The 13067-nt window shown below is 33.7% G+C and overlaps 1 long non-coding RNA gene across 1 annotated transcript; it reads left to right on the top strand.

The window, feature by feature from the left end:
* The first annotated feature begins 9571 nt into the window (after positions 1–9571).
* Positions 9572–12672, top strand: LOC117682447 (uncharacterized). Its single transcript, XR_010707533.1, has 2 exons — positions 9572–10467; positions 11258–12672. It is a non-coding gene; the product is annotated as an uncharacterized lncRNA (long non-coding RNA).
* Positions 12673–13067: the final 395 nt, after the last annotated feature.

Raw genomic sequence — 13067 nt, 5'->3', positions numbered from 1 at the left:
TCCCTACTAAATCCTTTATTCTTCCTAATATTGTAAACTTTGACAGCGTTTCTGCTTTAAATTCCTTAAAAAGTTTCTCTGCTTCTTCAACTGATTTGGCAACCTCGTGTGTCTTCTCGTATTCAGTCATATCTAATCGTTATATAGTAGTAACCCCGTGTAGTTAGCAGAAATGTCTCGAATGGCCAGGGCTACAGCTGAACTAAAGCTAAAGATCGGTGATATGGAGACTTATACCCACCATTGAAGAATAGTTACGGGAGCAGATCATTTACAAGTGTACTGACAATAGCAAATTGACAAATTGTGGGAAATCCTGTAAAAATTATTGGATGCCCGAGCCCAATGTTAATAAAAAGAGGTGTATTGGATGCCCGAGCCCAATGTTAATAAAAAAAAATGGGTGTTCTGAGCGGCGACCTTCTTTCGTGTGATCTGAACTAGCATCGACCTGGTCGGAGGTGAACAGGTTGGGCAAGTTACTCTGTTTAAGGAATGGTTACAATAAATTTGGAACTATTCCTTTTTTAAGTAACAAAACTCCAGCATGTACGGAATTGTTGATGTATGTAAAATAAGTAAAAAAAAGTCCTACTTAATAAGAATAATCGCAAGAAAAAAGCAATGTGGTGCATTGTACCAGAGAGTTTGGTAATTTTATAGCGCTGCACCGAGCGGTCTTACAACATCGTTCATGATTTCATATTGAATGAATGAATTTTATTAATCTTGTTCTTCACAACTTGACAATTGCCGCCGAATGTCTAGTCTACCGTTTGTTCATGCACCACATCACAAATATAAACATTCGAACCAATACTCCACAGTATAAAAATCAAAGTAAACACAATCACATATACAAGTGAATCCAAAAATCCAATTAAATATGCATATGCTAAGTAAGTAAGCAAGCAAGATTTGGTCTGACTCATATTTCGCGCTATATATACCAGAGATCCGCTGCTGAAAATCAGTAGCACATAATAAGATCCTTTCAATCAGGAGTCAATACACTACATAGTTAAAGGTCAGAGTGGAGTCAGTAGGGGTGAGATTAGAGGGGCGATTAAGATACAAATAAGATATATTAAGCCTAAGTGTACGTTATGTGTAAACAATCCATTAATGAAGAATGATTATAATGAAGATGGCATATTTAACTGTTACAATTTCACATAAAGTACGTTATAAAACAAAAAAAATGCCACAAGGAACATATCTTAGTAAAAATGAAGATAATGTTTGGTTCAAAAGCTAGAAGGGATTTTATAATATTTGCGGTAATTGGGATTCTAGATTCTGATGATGGTTTTAATTTCTTGAACCCTTGTAACATTTTCTTAAATAATAAATTTTTGTGTGATGCCAGCAAAATTCAAATCTGAACGATTAAACTTAAAGACAATCTGTAGAAGCAGATGATCCTAGAAGGTATAAGGCGAATGTGCTGTAAATACAATAGAAAAGGGGGTTCAGTTAAAAAAAACCCACTGAATTGTAAGCTCAAGTAGTGGATTTCCTGGTGTAATGTTTTGGTATCTATTTAATATGTAAACGGTGTGACCGTTGGACCGAGCGCAGATCTAACACAGTGCAGTTTGATTTTTATAGAATAAAATTTATTTGAAACGCACACAGTAGGATTCGCCTGGTTTCCTACTCAAATCATTAGCCAAAATTTAACGAAACGTCGCGTGCTCAGTCTAATTATGACGTCATGTTTCAGACGTAAAACGTACACGTTTTGTCTTCGGAAATAGCCGAAGAGAGTTACGTTATTCCGAAATATTTTTATTTATTTATTCTTTCATTGTTTATCACTTTAATTCAATTAAATGCCCCGCTAATAAAATCGAATACTTTATTCAGTACCCAAAAGATCAGTTCCTTGATGTTAATGTTTTTATTTTCCATCTGATAATTTGATAAGACATACATAGATCTAGTCGTGTTTCTTGACTGAAGCAATATTGAAACTTATCTGATGTCCTCTTTTATTTCTTTTAATTCGAATTACCTTCTATTGAAACACTGGAACATTTTAATCGAGTTTAGGAGCAATAAACATCGATAAGTGCCGGTCAATCAATGATCGAACTAACTTTTAAAAAACAAAATGGCTGCCAATATGGCGGCGCCCATGGCTGGAAGAATATTTTTTTGGCCTTAGTACCCCTGATTCAACTTTCATTTTTCACTGATTTTCTTATTAGACGGTGGCTATAAATAGCCACGGTCTATTGCTACGGTTCTGACCGGAAGAGTATTTCTCACGGGGACCCTAGCGGATAACGAACGATAACTCTGTTAGGTATGCAGTGTTACACGCAATGTTTTATCTATGTATCAATTTCAGTATGATAACTAATTTTAATCTTATCAGATATTTTAAGCGTTATAGCTGCTAATCATTTTGTACATATATTTAAATTATTTATGAAATTATGTTTTATTTTAAATGAGCCGTTACCCTGTCTGCTTACGCGGTATCGATAATGTATGCACCAACTGCCAGTTGTTACGTTAAATTCTGTATCAGGACTGCATAAACTGTATCACTGGGATAATTGGCTAAGAAATCTCACAATAATCGCTTCTTGTTTTTTTTCATGATGTAAACCATTGTCAGAAACACACACAATTTAAAAAGGTTTGCCATTTCATATTTCAGCAAGTATGCTTCATCGATAAATTCATTCATTTTTAACGCATTAATTTTAGTTGAGGAAGAATATTTATTTTTTTGTGGCTTATTCTAAAGAATTCATAACAGATACTGATAATGAATTTTAGATAAATTACATTTTATTGAACTTCAACCGATCAATGGCACACTTTCTTCTACAAGTGTTCATGTATTCTTTTAACAAACAAAAAACTTGAAATTTACGATACAAATGTGTTTAATTTTGGACTATCCTGTGATTTACCTAATTTTGTAACCCACTCAGTCTGTAAGAACATTAATATTATTACAGGCACCTCAATATTTATCAGACAATATTTACTACTGATGTTGACGCTTTACTTGCTGCTGACTTTCTCTCAAACACGCTAATCGATCGACCTCGGATTGTAAAATTCACGTGCAAATCAAGTCGCCATTTTACATGTACATGTATAAACAAACAACATTTTACGATGTTTCAAAGATTTTCAGTTCAAATTTTTTGTAAACAAATAAGGGATTAAAGACATGCTGTAAAACGTCTTTTGGATTTCACGGCGTATCAGCTCGTGTATCTCTAATTTGCAGCAAACGCTAGCTTTTTTTGTGAGAAAAAACAATCGGTTCAACCCATGCAATATTTTATGGTACATTGTGAACGGTAATGTAAGATATAATAATTTTGTTCACTTAACAGTTTTCCCACTAAACTGAAATAACGCAATTTGATGAGCGAAGTACAATCTGTGACTTTAATCCATATGCACCCGTCTCTGCTATTAGAGAACCTTTTCTTTGGTTTTGGGGGATTTTTTCGCAAATAGATAACATTATTTACACATGTACGTAAATATCACCCCCTTTGTTCTCAAATAATTTTTAACTCGCGAGTACAACTCTATTATGAGCTTTCTTCGACATTTGTTTCCAATTACAAATAGGCGGGCCTATATAAATGCGCCAGTTTGTTGCGACTCGCAATCGAAATGTCATCACTCAACGAAATGCTACATCGGCCGTAGCGTATACATCCATGCTATATTTGCGATAAATAATGAAACATGAAGGTAAAAAATGTGCTTCATGGATGACTCTAGTATTCTGCTGAGCTACAGAACTATAGCTTTCCGGAAATATTGCCGAGATTTGCGGACTGTAGATCTATTGTATAGACTATAGTACATGCAAAGAATAAAATGAAATTTATATACACAGCTGTACGGTCAGAAAACATGCGTTTAACTTGAATTTTGTTTGTTTGGTGTTTTTAAAAACTTATTTTGAATAATTAATCTAATGTATATTTCTTGTAAGTTTACTAGAAAAGTTTAATGTTGCAAGTAAATTATGCGTGTTAAAGTGTACTGAGAAGCGATAAAATATACATGTGACTTTCCCAAATTCATTCAAATGATTTGAATAAATCTATAGCTAAATGCAATTAGACAAACGTACTTTAAAACGTTGATAAATGAAACTGCCGCGACTGAATATTGTTAGATATTTTTTTCTCAAATTTTTATTCACTTACGTTGTGAGCAAATGGAAATAATCCACTACAGTCGAAGATAAAATATTGATTGACTCTTCTGTTTCATGATGACGTGCATTCCAAAAGCAATACCAGTTTTATCAAACAGGTTCTTGCAAACCATTCCGTTTTCTGTACACCTAAATGTATAACTGACTATGAGGACAAAAGCAAGTGTGATAGTCCATAAGCAAGTGTGATGATGCAACTTTTTCCCCGTGAAGAAACTGAGAGAAAATGCTGTCGAGAGGGATAATAAACATACTACATGTATGCCCAAATGGTTAGTAAAAACCTGATAAGTATTTTATCATACTAAAGCTTTATTTGTTCTCGTTACTTTGAGAAATCTACAATATCTTTAATGCACAAAAGTCCAATCCACACTTTTCAAAAGTTGTTCCCCTTTGCAGGGTCAACCTAGCTACAATAATGTAGCCCTCTCCCGATTTTTTTTTTGGGGGGGGGGGGGGGAGAGGGCTACAACTCCATAGGATCTCCGTAATGGTGCAAGTGCGGGAGTGATTCACTCCCGCAACAATTTCGTCTCAAATCGTATATAAATGACAATAACATTTGCATTTCTTACCTGAACTCAAACATTGTAGATGTCTATGGCATAAATTAATCCAAAAATATCAAGTATAGTCCATATATCGGTTATTTTTCGTGTACGTCAACAACACAAGTCGAATTTGTCCGCCATGTTTACTGACCTTGACCGGTCTTATTTTTGGACAGCCAATGAGAATTCAGGAGCGGATCTTGAACTGAATATAGGAATTCTCCTAATATAAACATAATTATCGCGGTAAATATGAATTTTCTATTATATACCATTTCCTTAAATGATATTTTAGTGATAGAACGAGGTAAGATCGATTAACCTCACATTCACGTTATCAAGCCCATCAAAACTCCAAGCGTAAATCCCATAAAATCACGCGAGAACTGTCATGGCTGCTGAAAAAGACGACTGGTAAACATGTTGATGTGTTTTATCTGGTTTTGATTTATATACGGTTAGTTTGTTCAACCTGAATTAAAAAATCGTTTTATCAAAAGGATGTCAAATAGAAAATCGATCTTTTCAGACCGAAGTCAGTCGCATTAAAAAATCAATTTTGCACCATTACGGAGATCCTGAAGAATTGTAGCCCTCTCCAGTAAACATCAGATATAAAAAATCGGAGAGGGCTACATTATTGCAGCTAGGTCAACCCAAAGGTCAAAAGGGAAAAAACCAAAATTTCCCTTCTTTATACAATCAAATAGTGTGGCGCAATGTGATGAAATCGCTTTGGATTTGATTTATTCATTCAATATGTGGTGGCAACCCACATATTTAATGAGTCATTCTGGGGCAATCAAAATACATTTGTGTAGTACATGTATTACCGAAAACGGAGTTTTAATATCAACTGATATAGTTACAAACATGTAGATACAAACATATAGATACAAACTTCTATACTACAAAGGCTACTGTGATAAATCTATGGATTTTCCTCAAAAGATGACGATAAAGAGACACAACATTTGTAAAGTATGGATTGTGAACACAACTACGATTTCCACAGAATTATCCATGTAAGTAACTCACGACCAGTTGTGCTAGTACATGTATGAGACGCTGGCTGTGGATTTTCGACAACAATAATTTACATACATGTAATATGCCACTTTCAAACGGCGCCACCGTCTAACAGTACTTTCAGTACTTTGATATATACGTGTTACCATTAATCCTCGCTTCGCGAGGCGGGCTTCGCCCGCCTCTCGCTGCGCTCGGTATTAAGCTGCTGTTCTGGCGGAAATCTGTGGCTAATCACTTTATCTAGCATTGATATTACTGCATTTGCCGAGACACTTAGAGTGTCAACAACCGGATACTTGAGTACTCTTCTATTTTTACAAATAGTCTCCAGACGGAAGAGGAACACACAAGTCTGCCTTAAGCCGTTCATACGGTCTGTTCAGAAGGGGACTCTTTTTAGAGGTTCTCGCTGTACGACAGGTTTTCCCATAGCATGACATGCAACATTTTTTTTAACAATTCTTTGACAAAATAACTCCAAAATTTGCTTTTTTACAAGTAATTTCACCAGATCAAAGAAACCCCCGAAAAAAGGGAGAGAAAACATGCATTTTAACATTAAACATGTTAAATACATGCCACAGTTGTTTCAAGATACTTGCAGTTATAGGTAATCTAATAAAGACATTGTTTTGTGACTTTTTCACCCATCGCACTACGTATTCCACTCATTGATATGAAGGTCAAAAAATATTGTAAAGCTTAGCTGTAGTTTCCCTTAGTTGAATTGCTTAAAGACGAGTCCCACAATTTATTTAACTGATCCTTCAGCCCTTCATTAGCTGTGAATGTTCGTGGCATGGTGTTGGCATCAAGTCGGCTTCTGGTGCCAGGAACCGAAACCTCTGCATCTGATTACGAAAAATGAGTCGGCAATAGTGTGTATGTCACCATCAATATGAACAGCATGAATAATATAATGGTGACAGGCTGCATGCAAAGTTGAAGTTCTCATGAGTTTAATAATGTTTTTTTTTTACTTCTGAGCGTCCTTCTTAATGTCAACGGTTGCTTGGTTAACACAATGGAAAAGAATGAGTTTCCTTGACCACGTATCGCCCCACAAAAGACAGGCCATAACGTTTACGTGGATATTAATTCCTCGGGTGTAAGGATGGATTATCATTTTTTATCCAAATGGGTCTCCATATATTAACATGTCGTAAAATCAAATTACTACAATTTACAATAAAACCTACAAGTTCTTCATTTATTGTAAAATTGAGAAAACGAGCATTTAAGCGCACTTATTTCATAACTTACACGTTGCAAGCTCAACCAGCGCTCATTCATGACTATATAACAATGCTTATATTCAATTAAATCACACTGCTGCAGGAAAGATTAAATCCCCATAGTTCAAGCAGACGATAGTTAATACGTTACATTATATAGCATGTATCTATGTAATTATGTAAATATTAAGAAAAAATTTCTTTAGAAAATGATCAATTGTAAAATCTTTGGCGGCCCCATTTGGAGAGAGAAAATACTTTAAATGAGAACTAAATAAATGTATTTATGTTCCTTTGTTATGAAGAGGCAAGACGACTGCAGTAGATTTTTTGATGAAAATAGAAACACATAACATAGTTGAAGATGAAAATAGGCAATTTAGTCAAATAAAGGACAAAAATGTAAAAACAAAAAAAAAACCAAATAACCAGTAAATATTGAGGGGGTCAGACGGGACTTGAAAACACTGCTGATACATTTTCAAAATATTTGGCAACATATAATATAGCATCTGACCCCCTACATAAAAAACATAGAAAAGTATGGCCCTGATACGCCAATCATCAAAAAAGGGTGGGATATACAAAATATAAAAAAAACGCAAACATTATACAATATATTAAAAGTTAAATTAATGACCTTGGGTGAAAGAAAGGGGTGGATTGAGGGTTTTTGCCGAAAATAATTCTTCGCCTATTTGAGCGTGGCTTCTCCTCTAATTTACAAACAAACAATGAAACCACGTGATCTGAGAAGCCACGCTGATATGTCGAATCCTATCGATTTTTTAGAATCGATTTAAAATTAGAACATTGACCCAGAGACTAACAAATACGCGACCTTGGGGCTTTTCTGATTGGTTAAAAATTTTGCATAATAAAGGACAGTTAAATTTAGCAAATAAGATCAAGATGAGCACCTGCTATTACATACCACTTGTCGTCAAACATTTCAGATGAACCTACAGAAACATTAAACATTTAAAGATTTACATGTAGATAAAGACATACATGAAATAAAATCACACGTCACATAAAGGGTATTATTATCTGTCAATAATAATAACTATTTGATGTTCCTTTGTTATTAAGAGACAAGACGACTGCACTAGATCTTTTGATGAATATCGAAACACAGAACATAGTTGAAGATGAAAATAGGCCATTTATTCAAATAAATGACAAAAATGTAAAAAAAAAAAAAAAAAAAAACAGTTAATATTGAGGGGGTCAGACGGGACTAGAAAAACACCGCTGATACATTTTTAAAATATTTGACAACATATAATATAGCATCTGACCCCCTACATAAAAACATAGAAAAGTTTGGCCCTGATACACCAATCATCAAAAAAGGGTTGGATATACAAAATATAAAAAACGCAACAATTCAATTGCAAATTGGATTTCTAGTACAGCGTTCCCCCCTGTTGTATTAAAAACAGAATCTACTGAAAGGGCTGTCCTGAATTTTGTGTAATTTTAGGGGAGAATGTTCTTGTATTTGTTGCAGCTTTTAGGCGCAATTCTTGGATTGTGTTCTGCCACGGAACATTCAGGGACTATTAAAGTTTTCGAAACTGTTCGTCATATGACCTAAAAGCATTATCACCGTGAAGCGGTGAATTTCTCTAATCGAGTTCCCATATTTAAGTAAATAGGGGGCCTCTGTTGGGTATTTCTCAATGTATGATGCCACTTATATGAAAAAAGCATCAGTCCACTGAGCCATGGAAATTGGGGTTTTAAACTTAGGACCCTGATGTAAGTTAATGACACCCGAAGACTTAATGGTTCTTCTCTTGTACTCAAAATAGTGCGGAAATCAATGAATTCATTATTCCATACTTTTGATTTGATTTTGACAGACATAGATGGAGATAATGGAATACCATAAAAAATGATGGCAGCCGGATTTTACAATTCAATTGGGCTTGCTGGCTCACCTGTAAATACACTGTCAAGAAGGACGCCTAAGCCAGCAGCAGACACAATGGCCGTTTTATCCTCTTGTTGCACGGCTAAAAGTTTTGATGTTGCTGAACTTTGGTTAGTTGCAGTAGCAGTTGACTCTTCATTCACAGTGTTCATTAGTCGTCCAGTCCATGAGACTTCCTGTTGGACTGATTTTTCCACATCATTCACTGGGGTTGAGTGTTTGATAATAGCAAGGGCAAACTTATCGTAGTCAAAAGCTGATGGTTGTGGTTGTAAGGCTGTTACAGACTGTGTGTCCGTGCTTTCACTGGTAGAATTGGCCAACCTCCGCCTTCTGTTTGCTGTCCTCTATTTGGTGGCATGATTAATCTGAATAGAGAGTCGAAAATAAAAATAATTAATATATTTTTTAATTTTCAGACCAAAAGAAATTCTTTGAAACATCTTGAGACGTCCACAGTCAGTTCATGACATATCTGAATTGGTCTGTGTGTCAATCAATATGCAGATACACAAATTAAGTATCCCAGATATAATCAATTGTAAAGAACAAGGGACGTTATTGGCCAAAAAATGCCGTGTTTTAAAATCTAATGCACTCTAAAAAAAGTTTTACTTAGTAATCATTTTTTACTTAAAATCATATTAATAAGTAATAGGTAATTACTTAACATTTACTTAAAAATTTAAAACAATTACTGAACTTCATGTCAATTACTAAATAAAAATATTTTACTTACATTTACTTAATGTGTAGAAATGTTTTACTAAGTAATTCCTTTTTACTGATTATTGTTATGAAAAAAGGGACAATCATTTACTAAAAACAAAACATGATTTACTAAGTAATTCCTTTACTGATACTTGTTATGATAAGGAACTATCATATACTTAACATGATTTACTAAGTTATTCCTTTCCTGATATTTGTTATGATAAAGAACTATCATATACTTAAAGCAAAAAAAGACTTACTATATAAGTATATTATGAGAGAGAGAGAGAGAGAGAGAGAGAGAGAGAGAGAGAGAGAGAGATTGCACACAGACTGGTTGGGCAGTACAATAGGAAATTTGAAAGTGACTAGCTTTTCAGAAATGGCATATATCTCCTTTGCTTTCAAAAAGGTATAATAGTGTCTAAACCGCTTGATGTTGAATCATGAAGATTGAAGAATTTTTCGTATGCTGTTCAGTGTTTGTTTGTACTTTTACTTTTGTTTCAATGTTACGCTACGCGCGCGCTGATTGGTCGATCAATAGCTAGCCGCCAATTTTCACATTCGATGCTGCCATGTTGTCTGCCGTCACCGAGATGGTAAAATGAATGAAAATAAGGGAATAAGGCTGTGCACAAGGTAAAAGAATGATTGTCAATGGAGTGTTTACTTTTGGAATATCCACGGCTAAACAGAGGACGAATATAAGTGAATGAATCGAGTCTCAACACCCAATGCATACACCATCTCATGCATGATCATGAGCACGTTTTTGAAAAAGTAAGTGAAGTAATGAAAATATATTCGTTGAATGGCAGTTTAAACAGTTTTTGGAATATAAAACGAAAGACGGTGATCTTTTATAATGAGTTTAACAATTTAAGGCCGTCCCTATGACAATAGACCAATCCACACTTTACAAAAGTTATCTCCCTTGGCCGCCATCTTTGGGGGAAAACCCATATATTTCTCACAGTAGCCCTTGTAGTTTAGAGGATTGTAACTTCGTCATTTGACATTAGAAATCGGTTTCCTTTGTGAATGTTGATTGCCCCAAGCTGGGGCAAACCACACATCAAAGGAATAAATTAAATCCTAAGAGATTTCTTCACAGGACGCCCAAATATTTGGTTGCATAAAGAAGGGAAAAGTTGTTTTTTTTCCTTTTGACCTTTGGGTTGACCCCGCAAAGGGGAAAAACTTTTGCAAAGTGTGGATTGGACTATGCCGGGTGTCGAATCAAGCAAAAAGCTCGTTATTGACATCGTTGTGATGCATGAAAAAATAATTTGAATTCAAAATTTATTTAAACAACGCCAGATTTAGATAATTATCATTACATAGTGTATAAGTACATTTTATATGACTTACATTTTTATTACTTAAATAAAAGAATTCATGTTCTACTCACATAGTCAGAGTTAGTATTGCAAATTTGTAGCTATATACTGATATAGATTAATAGATGGAGTAAGTATGATATATGATAGGCTAACTGGTTTTTCTTAGAAACTGCTTTAAATTAAAAAAAAAAATGTGCTTATATGAAATCCATTTATCTTCCCAATAGGTGTCTGTCCTGGTGACCGGGTTACACAGACCTAAAGAAAACCTTGCATGAACAACCAACTCACTGATTTTATGATCAAATTATGCAAACAAAAAAGAGTGAATACAGAATTTGTGTAAGACTACGTAGAAAAGCATATAAAGAACACTGCTGAAGTCTGACCATTCCATTGTGGACATTATTGTGATATTCGGCTATTTGTGTGATATTGTTTATGTGTGAAATTAAATCGGAGAGCACATACAGAAGACTGTCATAAAAAAGACATCAAGAATGCCTTAAAGATTGCCGTGATTAATTGTAATATGACCAGTGACCTTGCAAGGCTTAATTGAGAACTATATGGTTTGAACTTCGCTCATTGTGAACTTTTGTCCAAGTCCATCTGTGCATGCATGTTGTGATCAAACTGCATTCAAGTTAAATATCAATCTGCAGCAACAAATCATCACCGATTGGTTGAGTACTATTAGTCAAATTTCATTATGGTTTGTTCATCAATTTTGTGTTTATTTTTGAAATTTATAAAATGTGCAAAATTCAAAGTTAATAATTTTCACTTGTGTCCTTTATCTCAAATTTTGCTGCAACTGTTTAAGTTAAACATATTTGTTAATCACCAGTAGAAGTTATTGTAAATTGATTAAAAAGCATAGTACATGTATGAGTAACTCATTATTAAATAATTATAAGTGTTTATTAATTGTTTTTATGTTGTAATATCTTAAAGTTGCTATGTTTATCTGTAAGCTTGCGGTAACTGTTTGTCGCGAATTTGCAGCAAACTCTCTGCAAATTTGACGTTGCATTAAAATTTTGTACAAATTAATGTCATTTTCTTATTAATGGGCCTTATTTTCTGCTTTAAGTTGTCAAATATAAAATTATCTGGAATCAATTTAATTTCTTCTTAGGTATATCTATTTTTTCCTTATTTTTATTGTTTTATATGGTTACTTATACTTCCGTGCATGTTTGATTGTTTACAATGTACATATAGTTGTGAGTCATTGCGTATTTTGCCATGCATATCCTGCAAAATGTTTAAAAATGCAATGTTGAGGTATGTTTTACAACTAATATTTTGGTTGTTGTGAAGGAAACGAGAGAATTTCCTTTCAAGTGTATATAAAAATGTGAAATACGATTTTTCTATCCATTATTTTTTTTTTCAGTAAAGCTTTAAATTGCAATTATTACCAACAGAATTTCTATATACTGTAGCTTTTTGAAAGAACTTTCTTATCTGGAAAATTAATTGCAATGCTTATGATTGCTTGAAGTAATTACTGTTTTCTCTCAAGTGCACATTTGTTGTAAATCCAAGCTAGTCAAATTAGCAACCTTGTACACATAACATTTTGTTAGCCAGTTTATTTATATATGTGTTATGGTATTACAGATTTATTGATTTACACAGTTGTCTGGTGTTTTTTTTCCCTAAAATTTTCTTTGTTCACAGTTATCAGCGAGTGCAAGGAAACAGAATTTTAGACGTTCAATTTTTAAAAACAATGTGATATAATAATTGGAGAATAATATGTCTACAACAAGTAAAAAACAAATGGGTAAACCATATTGGTATGAAATAAGTAAATTAGTTAGATAAAATAAGTATTGCTATTACTTAATAAGAGAATATTTTAAAATAAATGAATTTGATTACTTGAAATGAGAATTATATTGAGTAAATAAAAAACATATTTATATACATTTTAGTAATTGCAAAAAAAGTAAATAGTCTACTACAAGTAATTAAATTACTTATAACAAAATGATTTTGATTACTTAAAATAAGTATTAAATTGGG

Source organism: Magallana gigas, chromosome 1 (assembly GCF_963853765.1).
Source record: "Magallana gigas chromosome 1, xbMagGiga1.1, whole genome shotgun sequence".
In the NCBI taxonomy this organism is placed as follows: Eukaryota; Metazoa; Mollusca; class Bivalvia; order Ostreida; family Ostreidae; genus Magallana; species Magallana gigas.
Note: the sequence above shows the minus strand (reverse complement) of the source record. Positions and strands in the feature narration are given on the sequence as shown.